We start from the raw sequence: 19,845 nt of genomic DNA, 5'->3' as shown, positions 1-19,845 counted from the left end.
ATAATTAAATGTTCTTTTATAATTGGCTGGAAATAAAATATGGGTTAAACATTTAAGCAATATTACATGAAACATACATATTTATTTTTTAACCTGGAATGATCACGTGAATAGCACGTATCATCCTGGAAGCCTGATCCTTCTTGTATCCTTTGTTTTTTTTTTACACCTTGCATCTGTATTTATTTTTTTACCTTTACATGTGCATGTTGTCATGCACATACTCACCTGTTTTCTCCCCTCTTTTCCCCACTCTTGTCTTGATAGATTATTGACACCTACTTACCTGCCACAACAGAACCCACCTGAGCAAATGCCCTTTGTTTTCCTGCTTTCATAGCAAGATAACAAATACACCTTTCATCCCCTGTTGGCTTCTTCACCTTCCTCCAGCCTTTTCATCTCATGATTTGGGTGAAATGGCTTGTTTTGGTTAACATGGAAAGATTGTTCCACTGCCACATCACCCTCCTTTATCACAATTCTGTACACCAAAGGTGAGACTTTGTCTACAATTCTGTATGGGTGCGACAGGATGCGAGAAATTTCATATGTTTACCTTTCCTAAAACTAAATTTGAATACCTGATCACATACTCCATACTCCCTCACAGATGTCATTTTGTCAAAGTATGTTGTTGCACTGTCAGCAGCTTTCTAGATTCCACTGCGCAAACGCAAATGCATGCTGCAAGTGCTTACTCAGCTCATGCACGTATTTGTGAATTGTGGCTGCATTCCCCAGAACCTGTTCATTGGTTTGGTACAGCAAATGTTGGGTCAAAACCATCTTCCTGCTTGTTAGAATCTCATGCTGACTGATGTTTGTGGATTTGGACAGTGTTGACCCAATTGCCATTAGCGCCAGGGGAAGCTGTAAATCCCAACTGGTCCCTCCCTCAACTACACACCTCTTTAAAATATCAATGATTGATCTATTCCAATGTTATACACCTCCAGAAGAAGAGGGCCGATCTGAAATGTGCAATTTCCTCTTTATTCCTAAAATTTGCCACATCCTTTAATCACTGTACTGGTGAAGTGACTTCCACGATCTATCCTTTGAGGCAAACCAAACCTGGAGAAGATATAATTCACCAATAAGGTGGCTGCTGTTGGGGGAGTATGGCTTGGCGGCCATGGTGTAAGCTGCAACATCTCGGAGCTCCCGAGTGATCCTGTATGTTGATACGCCAAGCTGAGGACGCGGTGCACCGGGAGCAAAGTGCAGACAAGGAAGCAGTGGGTGCGTGTCACTGGAGGGCAGGTGGCGCAGTAATGACGTGGCTGGGAAGAGACTAGAGGTCGAGTAGAGGAGCCAGGGAATAGGGAGCAGGACAGCTCCGCTCTCCCCCTCCCCGACCCCTGCAGAACATACGTAGAGACTACAGCATCAAGCAGTCCTATGTGGGAAGACTGCTGCCACGAGCTAGCCTGAGGGCAAATGGGCGAGGAGAGACGTTCCAGGGCAGAGGTGTGGAGGCCATATCACCTACACAGGCGACCCGGAGAGAGCCGCAGGTTGGCACAGCAAGCAGTGGAACCCCCCCTGCCGCAACCAAGAAGAATTGAGGACCCACGTGCTCCAGTCGGAGGCACAGGTTGCACTACAGAACACATTCTAACAACCTAATGCACTGGTGCCTCGCCTGGCAAAGGACAGACGTTCAGAGGCAGTCATGATAGTGGGGGACAAATCGCCAAGCCCTCTGTGACGCGGAGGCACCAGGCCCACAAGACAAAGCGTATGGACCGAGACGCAGATGCATAAGGTTCTATGCCCTCCACTTTCAGGGCACGGATTCCCGCTTTAACACCCGGAGCAGCAAGATAAGGGGCACAGCCGCATTGAGGCCTCACAGCGAAACGCACAAAATAGGGGTTCTCAAACAGACTGACAAGGGCGCACGGCGGTGCAGGCTGAGAACTCGGCCTAGGAGGGAAGGAGCGCAGTAAGCACCGGCCAGTGAAGCGCTGGCCAAAAGTGTGAAACGGAATGTAACCCACAGGCTGCCAGTAAGAAGGACACCCGCAAGGGCGGACAGGACACATAGCGCCTGGCCAGCACCGTCAGTCAGTCAGTTCAGCGCAGGAGATCACAATCCAGCAGCGTACTGCAATGCTGCAGCACCACAGTCCATGAGGGAGACCGGCTCATCACAGGCAAGCAGGGGGGTGTGCAGGCGGCCTGAGTTCTTGGGGTTGCATAGCCGCAGCCATAGTAATAACAGGAGGGGATACACACAAAGTGAAGTGGAGAGTGGACATGGGGGAGGAGGGTAGAGGGCCACGGCCCGGAGCGCACCAGCGAGTGGGACTACATATCGTTGGTAGCCACCACGAAGTTGGGAACCACAAAAGGGGATGCTCGATCCACAATATAACAACGGCTCATATGAGGGAGGGCACAGTCCATTGATCAGAACATCACAGTCCTCGCCGCAAAGAGAATCCCACTCAGACCCGAAGGAGGGGGACAGACCAGCGGCGGGCGGGTGCCACAACGCTACCGCAACGCAGTAGGCTGAAATACCAATTGGAGCTGCTGTATTGGAGGACAGTGTGCGCCTGGACTGTCTGGCAACACAGACCTCCATGAGGGAGGGCACGGACCGCAGGCCCCTTGCACCAAAGCCGATAGCCACCGCAGGGCCACTCACCCAGCTGGCAGGACTGGGACAGAGGAGGCATAAGTAGGGGGCGAAGTGGGAAAGTTAAGGCAGAAGAGACCCGCTCCCCGTCAACGCTTACTACAGAGCAGCAAGCCATATCAAAGGGCGGAGTGCTCTCGACCTGCACACAAAGACCACCTGGCAAGTGAAAGGGCAGAGTCCATTCACCTACAACAAAGTAAGCAACCACCTCACAGAGGGATCCTGAAGCAAGTTAACTGGGACTCAATGGGACAGCCATCAACTAAGTTGAATAAAATACGGCCCTGGCGCACTCAGTAGCAGCATCAGCACCAGCCCAGGAGCGGCACAAAATGAAGAGTGCATAGACCGTCATATGAGTAAGTGGCAAGTGGGCGCACCCCATCAAGCAAGCACCAGCACGCATTGCGCCGTTGCAGCACTGCAGCCCCCCACTCGGTATAGGCAGTGAGAGAGGACAGCGAAGCTCCGCCGGCAGAGTGGATGCCCAATCACGGAGCCGGAGAGGCGAGATAGAAGGGGAAGGAAGCAAAAAGTGTGATCACATGAGGACGGAAGAAGGTATACCCGAGAGGTGCACCAGAAGGCAATAACTGGGACAAGGTGGTGCAAAGGCGGAGGCCGCTGGACTAGCTGGTTATCCCACCACAGAAATGCTGGAGATACCCCTGGGACGGGGTAGACCCTGGACACACCCGGGATAAGCCGACACAAACCTCCCAGCAATGGCTCGAAAGAGAAGGCGGAATAACGACCAAAGCAGAAGTCAAGACTTCTGCTAACAACAACAGTGACAGGCGCAAGGGGGGAAAGCGGGACCCCACACAAACGCACAGGAGCCATTGGCGCCGGCATGCCGGACAAACACAGAGGTGGCAAAGGAAGGCAAATCAGCATGAAGGTGTTCTCCCGGAAGAACAATGAGCCTCAGCCCGAGGCACCAGAGGCCGGCATGAGCACATCCAACTCCAAACAACTGGGAAGAGGACAGGAGGAGGGCTCTATGCTCGAAGCCATAGCAGCCCTAAAAACAACACTGGAGTACAAAATGGATGCAGTGATCGTAGACGTGGGTCTCCTCAGGCAAGATGTAAGGAACCTGGTGGAGAGGGTGACCACAGCGGAAAAACAGGTGCAAAGCAACACAGCGAACATCATGACCTCCCAATCACAAATGACGGAGGCGCTGGATCGCATTCGTACCCTGGAACATAGGGTAGAAGATACGGAAGGGACAGCTTGATGCAACAATGTGCGCATAGTGGGACTGCCAGAAGGGGAGGAAGGCAGAAATCCCACGAACTACATAGAAACTTACTGCTCCAGGAAGTGGAGGCAGGGAACTTATCTCAGGGCTTCACAGTAGAGAGGGCACATAGTGCTCTGACCAGGAGAACCCGCCCTGGGGCATCCCCAAGACCCATGATTGCAAAGATCATGAACTTCAAGGATCGTGAGAAGATCTTGGCATTTTCAAGGAAGGGAGGGGTGATAACAAGAAATGCTGCTAGAATAACCATCTATCCGGATTATACAGCACTAGTGCAAAAGCAACAGGCACAATTTTGGCCGACCAATGAGCGCCTCCGGGCCGCAGGTATGCGATTTATGCTACTATACCCGGCTAAACTGAAGGTGCTACATAATGGCAGGTCCTACATCTTGAGACTACACCCAATGCTCACAAGTGGATGGATCAGCAAGGGATCCCACAACCAAGAGCTGGGAACTGGCAAAACAACAGAAATGCACCCCAATGAGGCACAGAGTGTGATGAAGATGATCAAACCACGTTGAAGAGACAAGAACCAGCAGTTTGATAAGCGGGAGACCGTACACTCCTGGGGAAGACTGACAGTTGCTGCAAGGAACCCCACGGAGGAACAGAACTCGAGATGCTAGTTTTGAGGCATTCCGCTGCAGCGAGTGCGCCCACGGGAAGGAGGGTGGCATGAAGAAAGCGATGAAGCCCAGGCACCGGGAGGGTGGCTGGGCGTTTGTTAACAGTTACCGTTAGCGTGTGGTTAGGTTGGTTGAGAGAGACGGCACGAGTGGAGGAGGAAGCACCAAGCAACATGGACGAAGTGCAAGTGGCAGGTTTACAGAGAAATACCCCAACGAAGGAAGCCAAAGCAGCACAGACAAGAACCAACAGGATAGAGAAGGGCCAGAACCACCCCACATTGAGGAGATTGGCAAAAGATGAAATGAGAGAGCCCATCGCAAGACACAGGACACCACATGGGCCCATGGGAACAGGTGGGCTGCATGTAACTAAATGGGCCGGGACAAAGCCATCGTAGTTACCGGGAATGCCAGGGGACTGAATGCCTACATTAAGAGGCTAAGGGTCTAAGCCTGGCTGAACAGGATGAAAGTTCAAATAGCGATGCTGCAGGAAATGCATATGACAGCCGAAAAGCAAACAAAGATTGCCAAGAAATGGTGAGGTCAAATGTACAGTTTAACCTACCCGAATTACGCCAGGGGAGTATTGACGTCGGCTGCCCCGGGAGTCCCCTTCCAGCTCCTAAGACAAGAGAGGGACTCGTAGGGCAGAATAGTAATCGTACATGGAATGCTGGAGATCAATGTGGTGTGCCTGATAAACACATATGCCCCTAATCATGATGCAACAGAGTTCTTCAGGACAATAACACCTCGGCTGGCCCCATGCAGGGAAGCGTCATTCATCTGGGCAGGCAACTTCAACTACACATTGAACCCGCAGGTGGACAGATCTGACTCCAAGCAACGGAAGCCAGCACCGGTGGATAGAGCTCTATAGAAGATTCTCGATCAGCTGGAACTGGATGACATCTGGAGGAAGCTACATGCCGGCACCAGGGGATATACACCCACTATAGCACTCTGCATGGAACATACACCCGAATAGATTACTTATTCACAGGGAGGGAGACTCTTGGGGAGTTCACAGGGATACATATCAAGGCACGAATGCTATCTGATCATCCCCCGCTGGTAGCAAAATGGGCATACACATACAGGGGGGCCCCCATGCCTACATGGCGACTGAAGGCAGAGACGCTAATGGATGGGGATTTCCAAGAGCACATTAGAGAGACGATAGACGACTACTTTAACCATAATGTGCTGAGCGTGGACAGCACCGGAACGATCTGGGAAGCCTTCAAGGTAGTGGTCAGGGGAGCGGCAATAGGGAAACCAGGAGGATTTAGGGGGGGCATATTGGCAGAACTGGGGGAAATAGAAAGGGAGACAGAACGGGTAGAGACACAAGCGGGTAATAATGGAGAGGAACCGGGGGAACTCGCCATGTTAAGGCTGCAGTGCAAAGCCATTTGCGAGAAATTGGGGATACTGGACGATGGGCAGTATATACAGAGGCTGCATGCAGAAGGGGATAATCCCAGTAGACTCTTAGCTTGGCTCACCAGGCAGGAGAGCAGACACAACCCCATAAACGCAATTAAAGATGAGCAGGGGCAGAAAGTGAGGACCCAGGAAGGGATAAATGAGGTATTTTCACAATTCTATGAAAGGTTGTACTCCCGGAACCAAGAGGGAGAGGCGGGTGACATAAACGATGCCCTGGAGGAGATTAACCTTCCCAAGCTAACAGAGGAGCAAGTGCAGATACTGGAAGCACCCCTCATGGTGGAGGAGTTGACGGCCATAATAGCCGATCTCCCGACAGGCATGTCCCCAGGACTGGATGGGTTACCTGGGGAATTTTATAAGAAATACAAAGACATCCTGGCCCCACCGACTGCTAGAGATGTATGAGGAGGCGTTTGAGAGAGGATGGTTGCCGCAGAGCCTGTCAGAATCTGTAATAATACCCATATTAAAACCGAGGAAACCGCCCCTGGAGTGCGGCTCCTACAGACTGATCTCCCTGATAAACCAGGACTGCAAAATCCTGACTTGCGCCTTGGAGAATCGACTCAAGCGAATTATACCTACACTGGTGCACAAGACCAAACGGGATATGTACCGGGGAGGAACACGACATGGAATCTGCATAGACTCCACCATGTAGTGGACAGCACAAACCAGAGACGGGGGAATGCGCGGTGGCGTCACTTGATGCTATAAAGGCATTTGATCCTGTTAATTGGAACTGGCTCCTGAGTGCGCTCTCGCCAATTTTGGGATAGGAGAAGGCTACCTCTGCTGGATAACACTCCTTTACAGGCATCCCAGAGCAAGGGTGAAAACGGGAAGACATCTTGGAGGGGTGGAAAATCAGTAGGGGCACAAAGCAGGGATGCCCACTATCCCCAATGCTATATATATTGGCCCTGGAACCATTCGCGGTTTTCCTTAGGGCGGAGTGCAAGGATGACAGAAAAGAGATAGATTGGGTGGTACACTAAATCTCGATATACACAGACGACATGCTCCTGTATGTCGAGAACCCGAGGGAACACTAGCTGGACCTGCTAGAAGCCCTGGGTGCTTTTGCCAGACTGTCTGGAACAACTATTAATAAGGAGAAATCCTCGTTGTTCCCCCTAGCGGACTTGAAAAGGGCTATCCCTGACCACTTGCCTAATTTAGGACTCACATGGACGCCAGTCACCTTCCGCTATTTAGGAGTGGACATATATCACAACCCCACAGCGACACATACAGCTAACACACAGGCAGCCCTAGACAACATAAGGAAAGCAATGAAGTTCTGGAAGACGCTCCCACTGGGGATGATAGGGAGAGCGGCCTTATTGAAGATGACGTGCTGCCCGTCCACTGTATTACTCCACTAATATCCCATACAACATTCCTGGGGACCTTCTTTAAACAACCCCACACAATGGCGAGGGAATTCCCGTGGGGCAGAGGGAGGAACAGAATAGTGTTGAACACTTTACAGAGGAACTATAAATGGGGGGGATTAGGCTGCTGGACTTTGAACATTTCTACCTGGCGGGACAACTCCGATTTGTGGTACGGTGGCTGGGAGTTGACATATCAAAAGACACTTTGCTTTTTCAACCAGCAATACGTCAGTATTTTTTGAGGGAGTGCCTATGGATAGACGAAGTTTTAATCAAACCGCTTCCCAGCATGGTCAAACTGGCCTGACCCTATGGAGGAGGGCATGGAAAACTCAAGGGATACGGGACACCTGCTCCAGGCAAATTCCCCTTGCAGAATTAGTCGATACCTGCACGGAGTCCCTAACAACATATTGAGCAAAGTGGGAGGATAAGGGAGTGGCCCAGATCTGGATTTATGGAGAGACAAACAATGGGTAGACTTCCAGACCCTAATGGAAGAGCAGAACATACACAGATGAGAATATTTATTGTATAACAGCATGGTCCAGAAGATCAAGAAGAGGTGGAGCACGTTTCCCAAGGGGGAAGGGAATGAGGGGGCGTTTGTTGCATGGTATGATGTGTCGGAAGGAGGACACACAGTATCCAGACTCTATGAACAGCTCCTGGGCAATAACAACAGATGGGAGCTGGAAGCAAGAGCCAGATGGGAGGAAGAACTCCAAAAAACCTTGATGGATGAGGAATGGCGCAGCACACTCCGGTATGCAAAGGAAGTCTCCAGGAATGCAAGATTTAAGCAAATGCAGCTCTACCTCATACACAGGGCATACCTTACGCCCACGAGAATGTCTGTTATGGGAAGCAAGCAAACCTGTAGCTGCCCGCGTTGTGCGACAGAGAAGGCGGATATGCTACACATGTTCTGGTCCTGCCCAGTGATCACTAACTTTTGGGACATGTTAAAGACAAGGTGGCGGCAGGAGGCATCCAAATGCAGGCGTGGTCGCCGGAGTCATACCTGTTGGGGCTGTTCCTGAGGGGCGGCAAACAGAGGACCCATATAGCAAAAATGAAAGACTTGATGTGTATACTGGCGAAGCGCCGCATCGTAATGGCATGGAACACAAGTACGGGCTGTCAATAGAACTGTGGTGAGCTGATTTGAAGAAATGGACGATAGCTGAAACATCAATGTGGACCAGAGCGATGCAGGTATGGGGAGGGAGAAAGTGGGGCCAAGATAATTGCATGGAACTTCCTCATACAAGATCTTTTCAGAAGCGATGAGCATGAGACAACAGACCCCGTGGGGGCGGTAGGAGACTGACCAGCTGGGGGCAAAGTGTGAGGGGGACTCTCAGCGGGGAGGGAAGCCATAGGCAATGGGCAAGCCAGATGAGTCCCGATCCAGGAGATATGGACACCAAGAGGTAGGACATGTAGGCCACAAATGGAGGAAGCCAAGCCAGCGTGCCAAGAGGATGGACGACACAGTGCGGAATCCAACATGTAGTGCCAGTTGTAGTGTGATGTTTGTTTGTGTTGTTGGTTGTTAAGTGTTGTAAAAACAATAAAGAGTTAAAAAAAAAAAAGGTGGCTGCTGTCTGTGCACTGCAATCAGGTGCCGGAATGCATTCAAGCTCCCTGGATTTTAAATAAGTGACTGTCAACAAATACCTGTTTCCCTGTGCTGACCTTTGCACAAGACCTACAAAATCGATTTGTAAATGTGACCATGGAAGTGTCAGACCTCTTATGATTAATGGGCCACTGTTTGTTGAGGATGTTGGTTGAAAGTGTGCATATACCAAGCATCCCGTTTGTATATAGCTATACATCTTGGGACATGTGTGGCCAATAGGCATATTCTTTTAGGATGTACACTGTTTTCTGGGAACCTCTGTGGCCGGCAGTTATGGCATCATGGGCATGATAAAGCATTAGCCCCCGAAAGGTACCACCCATTGAATTTGACCTGACACAGATACCCGAATCATTTCTCCATGTTGTAATCTAATTTTATTTTTATACTTTAGCAGCACCCTCAGTTCTTTTTTCCCTTAGCAGCAAGACAAGTGTTGGTAACATCCTCTTTATTCCACATCTCTCTACATAGTGCCGCCTCACACTCTCTCCCCTCCCCTTCCACTTTCCTCCCGCCTTTCCCTCCCTGTGTTCCCAGTCCTTCCCCCTTAACAGGGCTGTAAAGACTGGAGGGGGGTATCTGCACGCCTGCTCTCTATATAGCAGAGTCGAAGCACAGAGCACCCCAGCCAAGGCTCTCTATATTAGTATTGTGGCCGAGCAACCAAGGCTTAGCTCTCAGGAGGTTATGCAGGCTGGTTCTTAAGTACAGTGTAGTCCCCAAGCAACCACAAAGGAATGTCCACACACCGTTAGTGAAAACACAGTCTTTATATAAATAAGGTTCACGTTATCTACACATTCACAATAACACACTGTGTACTCTGGCAATACTATAATGGCAAATATATACAGGTCTATGTGGTACCACTCTTCCTATCGATTCCTTTAAAATGCGTCCACGGCTAACAGCTCCACAATAGCATACGAATCAGATTGTAAGATGAATCGACAATAGACACAGAAAGAAAGCTAGTTAAATCAAGCAATGGCAGAACAGTCCCCGTCTACTTAGAGACAGTTCTGTGTGAAGATCACCCCACCTGGGCAACCTGTAAATAAAGCCCAGTCCAATTATGCTTAATATAGTCTTGATTCCTTCTAAAGGTTCTATGACCCCAAAGTACCTGGTTTCGTAGAGTTCTTTGGTGAGTCGTTGACCGTCTCTTCTTGAGTGCATTCCCTTTAAGGCAGGAGCCACGGGTCATCGGGAGTCGGTGAAGAAAAAGGGTGAACACTGTTGTTGCGGCAGAAGCTTCGGTTCTAGCAGTGCTCGTTGATGATCGGTCAAAAACGTCCTGCAAGCTGTGGCATGCGGTGCACCTCGACGACGAGCGTTTGTTGCTGCAGAGAGTTAATGACCATCTTTGGCCCAGCAAGGGCGTCGGGTCATCGGCATCTCTGTGGTTTTTGGGTGGCGGGAAACCCACCGATGGATTCTCCTCAGTCGGCAGCGGCCTTGACTTTCTCCGGCAGGACGACAGTGGTCGACGTTGATGAACAAAGGAGTCCTTAGATCAAATGTCTTAGGCAAAGGAGCACTGCCACTCCGGTCGGCAACGGCGGTCATTGACGGTGATGGACTTCAATGTCTGGGCGCTTCGCTTCGTGATTCTGCGGCGGTCCCAGTCTCCGGTTGGCAGCCTTTCGAGGGTCTGACGTCCAGGGAGCCTTGGCAAAGATCAGCTGGTGCACAATGGTCCCTCGTAGCTCAGGAAGAGGTCTCCTAGCCAGGTCCTCTCTTGGATCAGTTTCTTGAAGGGACAGCAGCTCTTTCAGATTGGTGAAGTACAGCAGCAGCAATTCTTCTTCTTCTAGTGGGCTTCAAGGTTAAGCATCAAATATCATCTTATGCTTCTGAATGAATTCTAGCATTGAGAGACCTCCAGATATACTGTTTGGACTCTCATTCATTGTGATGGGTCACACTCAGGCAATCAATCATTCAGAAGGGCATTCATGCAGGCAGGCAGCCAATCAGGCTCACAGTGCATTCAGGCCATTCTCCTCCCTCCAGACGCTCACAATAAGAAATGTGTATTGGGACAAGTACCCAGCCATTCAGCACTCCACACTGTATTCATACCAGTGTCAGGAAGGGCTGTCTCAGTCTTTGTGTCACATACCAGAAAACAGACACCCACAACAAGAAGTGCTTATTGGTCACACACTCCATTCACCCAGGTCCCACCCCAAGGGCGTACCCACAACATACAGTCACTGGGAAGGATCCAGCCAGTCTGCCCTGGACTTTCCCACAATACCATATATGGAACTTCCACCCAGCAGCCAGTCAGGGTGAAGGGACAGAATCAGGGCTTCCGAGGACTTTGGTGGGAAAAACAAGTTAACAGGCAATATAAAGCAAGAGGTCACAGGGTCCATCTTGTCTCCTATCAGGAATCAACTGATTCCAATGGCAGGGCCTGGGTATACCAAAAAGGAGTATACTCGGAGCACCTGTCAGCATGGAGCTGCCACCAGACCATACCCTGCTCTGTGGGCCACACGCACATGCCCAAAAACATACACTAGAGGTACAGGGTTGTAGCCCCACCCACGGGAGCCATAAGGGTATCCCAAGGGTCTGTACACCAAACCAATAAGAGGAAGAGCTGCACTGCTAGGAGTCGGGCAGAAAACAATACAGAACACACACGAAAAAGGACTACAGAACAAGGACAGGGAGGTCCTGTCCCTTCAATGCATTTCCAGCATCAAAGGGGCTTCTCCATTTGCCTTACTACAACACCTCCCCCTTGTTTATCAAGGAAATTCAGTGGCTTACATTTGTTCAATCAGCCGCAAGGGTCTCTCTGTGGCTCGATGTGGCTGCCCAGGTTATTCATGGGTCTCTCCTGGTCTTTCTGCAGCTGGCGGACCATTTTCTTCTCCTTTTTCCTATTCTTCTTCTGTTGTCACTTCCATTTGTTCAGGTTCTTGTGCATGTAGCCGGCGGAAGAATGAGGCATTCTGGGTTATTTCTCGCCCGTCTCCTGTCCGCATGACCATTGGTCCTTCTACTTCAGCCACCAGGAATGGTACTGGGTCGTATGATGAATTGGTTTTTCTTTGTTTCTTTGCTGTCTTTGCCTTACCAGGACAGACTCGTCGATTGGGAGTTGGGGTTCCTTTGCTCTCCTTCATTGGTCTGCCCATTGCTTCGCTTTCCTTTTTCTTTCTGCATCTTGTTCTCGGATCTCTGCATCTTGTTGCACCATGTAGTCTTATATTTGCAGGAGACGAGTCCCGGGATGGTGGCCTTTTGTCTGGTCTGCTTGATGGTGGACATGAAATTCTCTACCATCCTGTTGGCCTGTGGCAACAGTGGTGTGATTCTCCTGTGATGGAATCCCAGATGTGTGCCGAGTTTCTGGAACTCTTTGCCTTGAAATGGTGGTCCGTTGTCTGTTTTCACAGTGTTCAGTATCCCCCATTTTCTGAATAGTTCATCGACCACCCCTACTAGGTGATGGAATGCTGTGGATTGTGCATTTTGTATTACTGGAAATCGGTAGTATTCGTTTATTATCATGAGCAGGTGACCTCCTTCTTCTAATGGTCCTTAAAAGTCCATAGCTATCCATTGCCAGGGTCCTTCTGGTAGCGGTACTATATGCAGGGGGCTTGTTTTTTTGTTTTTTCTGCTTCACCGCTTCCTTCTGACAGGGTCGACAGTGTGTCACAGTGTCTTTAACTATCGCATCCATGTATGGTAACCACACCTGGTTGTGCATTATTTTCTTTGTGTTTGCGATCCCTCGGTGCCCCTCATGAGCTATGTTTATTATTGCTTTCCTCAGGCACTTCGGGACCACTAGTCAGTTGCCACGCAGTAGTATGCCATGTTCCATCGTGGCCAGTTCCCTTTGTATCTTGACCATTCTCTCTAATTTCTTCATGTGCACTTCCCCATCCACAAATCTTTCCTTGTGGAGGTGTTTCCATCTGTTCCCATTGGTGAGGTGTGTCGCAGCCCATATGGTGTGGTCCGTTTTGCTCTTAGCAGTAAATACTGTGGTGATGGCGGGGGTAGTGTTTTCTGAGAGGTACAAGATATAGCTCTCCGCCTCGCATGTCATGGAGTCTTCAGTTTTCCCTTCCGGGTGTCTGGATAAATAATCTGCCGGATTGGCATCCCCTCCAGGTTTGTGAATTATTTGATAGTCCTACTCTTGGAGCCTGATGTACCATCTTTCGATGCGTGGTGGCATTTTTGTTTAGGGTTGCCAAATAGGGAGGGTAGTGCTTGGTGGTCGGTTATGAGCGTAAATTTCCTTCCAATGATGAAGTGATGGAATTTCTCAGCCCATGCCGCTGCTAGACTTTTGCGTTCAGCTTGGGAATACGCCTGCTCGGTAGGCAACAGGGCTCCACTGGCCTATGCAATGATTTCTCATCTGTTTCTTCCTCCAGCGTCGGTCTGGGCTAGTATGGCGTCAAGTCCGGGGCTGGCATCAACACTTTTCAGTCTCTCTTCCCGGGTTGAAGTAGGCAAGCCAACAATTGTTATGGTGTGGAATGCTTCCTTACAGTTTACATACCATGTAAATGGGGAGTCCTTCATTAGGAGCTTTCGGAGGGGGTCTGTGAGGGTCGCATAGTTCAGTAGATGGCAGGCACAGTAGCCTTCCATGGCCAGGAATGATCGTTGTTCGGCTAGCCCTGTGGGGGATGCTATTTCGACGATGGCGCTGATTTTCTTGGCGGCAGCTATGATGCCCTGGTGCGTGAAGATGTGGGCAAATAATTGCAGGTTCTTCCTGTTCATGGCACACTTCAGTACGTTTAGGGTTAGATCCGCCTTATGTAGAATGTCACACACAGCCCTTGGTGCTCGGTCATGCTGGTCCTGGGTGGTTCCACAGATCAGGACGTCATTGTTGTAGTTGAGGGCGTTGGGCACCTGGGATATCAGTCTACGAATTGTCTCCTGGAATATTTGTGCTGCAGAGGATATTCCAAAGTTAAGCCGCTTGTAGCGGAATAGTCCTTCATGTGTTGCAAATGTGGTAATGTGTCTGGATACAGGGTCAATAACCAGCTGATCGTACCGTTGGTTAATGTCTAATTTGGAGAAACGGCTGGCTTGGTTCAGTCTCACCAGCATGTCTTTAATGTATGGTCCTGGGTGTCTCTCCCTTTTGAATGGCGGCATTTGGTATGCACATGTTGATGCAGAGGCGCAGAGAGCCATTTTCCTTTGGAATGACGACCAGTGGGGACACCCATGGTGTGGGGAGTATTTGTAACTCTTGCGTGACCTGGGCTTGCAGATGGAATCCTACCCGGCGTGGGTGTTGGGGCGTCGGGTTGACCTTTGGGTCAATGTGGAAGGATATTACTGTGTCTCTAAGCATGCCCATCCCTTCAAACAGTTTGGGGAATAGGATTTTGAGTTCCTCAATGTTCATTTCCTGATGTGATATTGTTGTTAGGATTCTGGACTGCCTTGTACGTCTAGTGTAGCCGTAGAATTCCTCAAGGCAATATATTTCTTATTTGAGGACCAAACCTATACACACTGAGAAAGATATAGTCCAGAAGATGGAGACCAGTGGATGCGGAGGATTGCCCTGGAATGATCCAAACACACATGTAGGCGACGGGAGTACCTGTAGAGTAAGAGGTACAATTATCACCAAAACAACAGTGAGGCAGTCTCCATAGAATAGTGTCGGTGGATACTTGGACAAACCTGTACTTAGGGGAGTAGGCAAAATAACAGGGACACATCCTTAGATGCCGGACCACAACCTCCCCTATAATACAAAAATCATGGAATAAGTGAACAATGAAAACAGGATAAAAGGAGATCTCACGAAAGGAAATAATTCTGTCAGAGGAGTGGGAAAGACTTACCACTATCCTGGTTATACAAGGCAGGTACCCCTGGTCCACCGTAGGATCTACTTCTGATGAAAGAACCCACTAGAATCTAACCTAGCTAGTCTCTAGTCCATAAAGCCACTGGGACCAACGGCACAAGGACGCCTAACCCTATGGTGGCTAATCTCTAGTACCACAAAGCCACCGGACACGACAACGCCTTAATATGGCAGATCACGTTGGTGGACCAGAGGATGGAGTGGAGGAAGTCGTGGGATCTGCAGAAGGAAAAAGTCCTCCAAAGTGTTCACCAGGTACGTTGTTGAAGACCAGCGGGAATCCACAGTGTGGCACTGACAACTCCTATAGGCGGGAGTATGGATAAGATGGCAATAAGGACAGATGAGTGAAGAACACTGGAATCTGTTTGGGTAATGAATGTTCCAGTTATTGTCCGAGTGCTCAAGGATGCATTACACTCGAGGATAGCAGTTCCTGGAGGGAGCAAGATCAAAGCCCTGCAACCCAAAGAGCAGGAGAGGAACAGGCTGAAGCTTGGACGTGAGGTCAGAATGCAAGGTTCTGTAACGTGCGGCCAGATTCCGGGAACACAGAGGGAATAGCAAAAAGCAGTCCAGGATACAAAAGCCAAGGGTCAAAACCAAGCAAAAAACTTCAAAGCAGACAAGGGGAAGACAGAGCGAGTCCTTAACAAGAAACAAGAGTCAGGAAAACCAAGATGCATAGCAAGGAACCGAAGCACGTAACAGCTCGGAATCAGGAGCGCCGCGGCACAGTTCTGCGACTACTTAAGAGCCTATAGTCACGTGATGTTCCATTACGGTGCACGTGACTGGAACATCGTGGATGCCGTCCCAGTTTCCATGGCAACCTGCAACGTTCTGCGAAACAGGTCCTTGCAGTCAGAAAGACCCGTTGAGCCAGCGGCACTGATTTAGAGGGGAAACGAGGTTTGGCAAACACTGTATGTGATGTTTTGTTAACAATAGAAGCGCAGCATGTTATCAGATTAGCACTAACACAGCGTTTCCTAACAGTTCCCTTCCCCAAAGAAAGCCCCCACTCTCCTGGAAGCCCAGAACTGAGAAACCAACCTGGCAGCATGTACGTTACAAACAGGCTCCCAAGTCCTGTCTTCAGGGCCGAAACCTTCCCAATCAATCAGATACTGCCACTGACCCCTTGACACCCTAGTGCCCAGGATCCGATGGACTTCAAACTCACCAGATCCTTGTACCACGACAGGGCATGGACGAGTAGGCAATCGCGTAGAATGAGGACAGGGCTTCAGCGACGAGACATGAAAAACCGTGTGGATTTTCCACTGATTAGGCAGCTGTAAGCATACCACTACAGGGTTCAATACCGCCGTAACCCGATAAGGGCCCACAAAGCGCGGCAGAAGAGCCCTATGTCCCGGTATCTTCACGTGCTTAGAGGACAACCAGACTTGGGAACCCACCTGATAACTGGGCGAAGGGGCACGGTGCAGATCTTAGGCTGCCTTCACCACAGACTGAGCGTTCTGCAACTGTTCCTTAATGTCATCACGTAACGTGACTACATCACGGACACAGGAAGAGGCAGCGGGAACAGCGGACGGAGAAACCGGAGACAAAGGAAGAGAGCGTGGATGGAAACCGTACATGGTGAAGAACAGAAAAACCTTAGTGGATGCATGCAAAGAATTGTTATAGGCGAACTCCGCCATCTCTAAAACAGAGAGCCAGGTGTCGTGGTGCTGTAAGGTAAGACAACAAAGGTATTTCTCCATAGTGGAGTTCAAGCGCTCAGTCTGACCATCCGTCTGTGGATGGTAAGCTGAAGAGTAACGGTGGTCCACCTCCAAGGCTGTTGTGACGGCCTTACAGAATCTGGAAGTAAATTGAGACCCCCTGTCAGACACAATGATAGTAGGCAGGCCGAAAGAACAAAATATGCTCTGCAAGAACAGGTCTGCCAACACCGGAGCAGAGGGAAGTCCCCTGCAGGGTACAAAACGAGCCATTTTAGTGAAATAGTCGATGACTATCCACAACGTATCGTAACCCCTCACTGGTGGTAAGTCAACAACAAAATCCATTGATAACATGGTCCAGGGTGAATCAGGAACCAGAAGTGGCTGCAGAAGACCCACAGGTCATGAACGAGTTCCCTTTGCCTGGGCACAGACAGCACAGGACAAGATATATGAGCGCACAATCTTATACATTGACAGCCACCAACACCACCTTGTAAGGAGTTTGAGGGTTTTCCTTAGACCCGGATGTACAGCCACTTGGAAATCATGACACCAGCTGAGCGCCTGTCAGGATCCCTTCTATGTCAACTGGTCAGCATTTGCCTGCTGTACCTTTAAGTCCCCACATAGGCGTTTCCTTAGGAACACTGGACATTGGTTGCCGTGGCGACTGTGATAGCCATTACACTCTCCATACGTAGCGTACTCATGAGAGAAGGGACGTGCGTTCCATGGCAACCTATATAGACTTCCGGGTTCTTCAACTCGCCGCTTCTGATTTTGAATGAATCACGGCTCTACTTTGCCTCATCCTGCTTTCTTTGAATCCTTTTTGATCCTGTACCCTCACCTTGTAATTGCCTGTTGACTCGGACTATCCTTTGGTTGTTCTTTCGTCTGCTGATTCAACTCGGATTGCTTACCCGTGTACTGAACCGGCTTGCTCTTCAGACTCCTCTTGCCTGCCGATTTAACTCGGATTGCTTACCCGTGTACCGATCAGCTTGCTCTCCGGACTCCTCTTGCCTGCCGATTCCACTCGGATTGCTTAGCCGTGTACCAAACCAGCTTGCTCTCCGGATTTCTCTTGCCTGCCGAGTCAACCCGGATTGCTTACCTGTGTACCGAACCAGCTTGCTCTCCGGACTCCTCTTGCCTGCCGATTCAACTCGGATTGCTTACCAGTTTACCGAACCAGATTTCCATCTTGCCTTGATTCTTCAGCGAGTGGATTGGAAACACTACTGAATTGTCTGTGGGGGAGTTTTATTACACCCAGTGTATTATCTAAGAACGCTGAACTTGAGACTGTCCACAAACAGCTCTAAGGTCGCTAGGCGTCCTCGTGCTGGCGGGATAGTTTTGGACTAGAGACCGCCATCCTCCGTCCAGGTGTCCTCGTGCCGTCGGGTTAGGGTTAGGATACACTGGGTGTCTCGTGAATTAAAGATCCCCCAACCCAAGAAGTGGTAAGTATTGTTCCTGGCCATTCCATTATTTTGGCTCCTCTATTTATTCTTGGCTCATTTGGTTTCCTGTGTATTATAGATCACGTCTCGGTCCAGTTATCAAGTTAGAGAAGATCTATCTAGTATAAAAGAGACAAATCCCTGATTAGTGTTACGTTCTTGTTCCATTGTTATTGTCTTGACTTATTGCCTGGCTTTATCAAGTAATCATTCCTTTTTTTTCCCCTGCAGTGCTTGGTCTTTGTGTGGTGTTCCTCCTCTTTTGACTAATTGATCCCTCTGTAATTTACCTTGTGTGTTCAGAGGGTTACATTGGTAAAAAGAACTCAACGGCTACACTATGTGTACAAGTTGAGTTCTACCTTGGATTCCGACAGCGCCCTACTACGGGCCTGATCGTCTGGTAAAAATACTCGCCCCTGAACATAGGGAAGACTGTGGACTAAATCCATGTTGAATTCTGCAATCTCCGAAGGATCCGAACAAACCCACTGCGGTAGCCTGGACCTCATTGAAGGCTGCAGAACACACCCACAAGCCACCTGATTAGGAAGTACATAACTATTCTCGTGTGCTGGCGAAGAATCAGAAACATGAAGGTGGGAAAGTGCATCAGCGTTAGAATGCTGCGACCCCGGACGATATGTGAAATTGAAATGGTAGGCCGAGAAGAACTCATGCCACCGAGCATGTCTAACCGTGTTGCATTTCACAGAACGCAAGGCAACCAGATTTCTGTGGTCTGTAAACACTTGCAAAGGCGCACTGGTACCCAGATAATGATGACGCCACACAAGAAATGCATCGCGTACCGCTAGGAGGTCTTTATCCATGACAGAATAGTTCTTTTCATACGGGGTGAGTTTGCGAGAATGAAAAGCTACAGGATGGGGACTTCCCGAATCGTGGCACGCCTGGGATAGGATGGCACCCACAGCGACATCCGAGGCATTAGCCTCCACCACAAAAGGCAGAGCAGGGGCAGGGTGTTGCAACACCAGGGCCATCGTGAATGCCTTCTTCAAGAGATCAAAATCTGTTTGTGCTGATGAATTCCAGATAAAACGCGTCTTGCTGCTGGTCAAGTCGGTCAATGGGGCCACGATGGTAGAGAAGGAGCGTATAAAATGCCTATAGAAATTCAAAAACCCCAGAAATGACTAAAGATTTCAAATCCATCAGGACTGGCCAAGTCAGAACCACCTTTACTTTGGAATGACTCATACGAATCCCTTGATTAGTGATAAGATAACCCAGGAATTCTACCGAGGGAACATGAAATACATGCTTCTCTAGTTTAGCATAAAGGCGATTTTCCCGCAATCTTTGCAGAACCGATGACAAATGCTGAATGTGGACTTCCAGGCTTGGAGAATATATGAGGATATTGTCCAAATATATCACCACATAGACATCCGACATGTCCTTGAATATATCATTGATGAAGTGTTGAAACGTGGCAGGGGCATTGCAGAGGCCGAACGGCATTACACAATATTTGTAAAGACCATACCTTGTCTTAAAGGGCATTTTCCACTCGTCACCCTAGCGAATCCTGACAAGGTTATAGGCACCCTGTAAATCAAGTTTCGTAAATACCTCAGAAAATCCCAGCTGGTCAAGGAGGACGGAAATAAGAGGTATGGGATATTGATTCCTGATCATGATGGCATTCAATTCCTGATAGTCAATGCAAGGCCTCAGACACCCTCCTTCTTG

This window comes from Ambystoma mexicanum, chromosome 12, assembly GCF_040938575.1.
Source record: "Ambystoma mexicanum isolate Mex_15411 chromosome 12, UKY_AmexF1_1, whole genome shotgun sequence".
NCBI classification, from domain to species: domain Eukaryota; kingdom Metazoa; phylum Chordata; class Amphibia; order Caudata; family Ambystomatidae; genus Ambystoma; species Ambystoma mexicanum.
The sequence above is the reverse complement of the archived record's forward strand: the minus strand, read 5'-3'. Positions refer to the sequence as shown.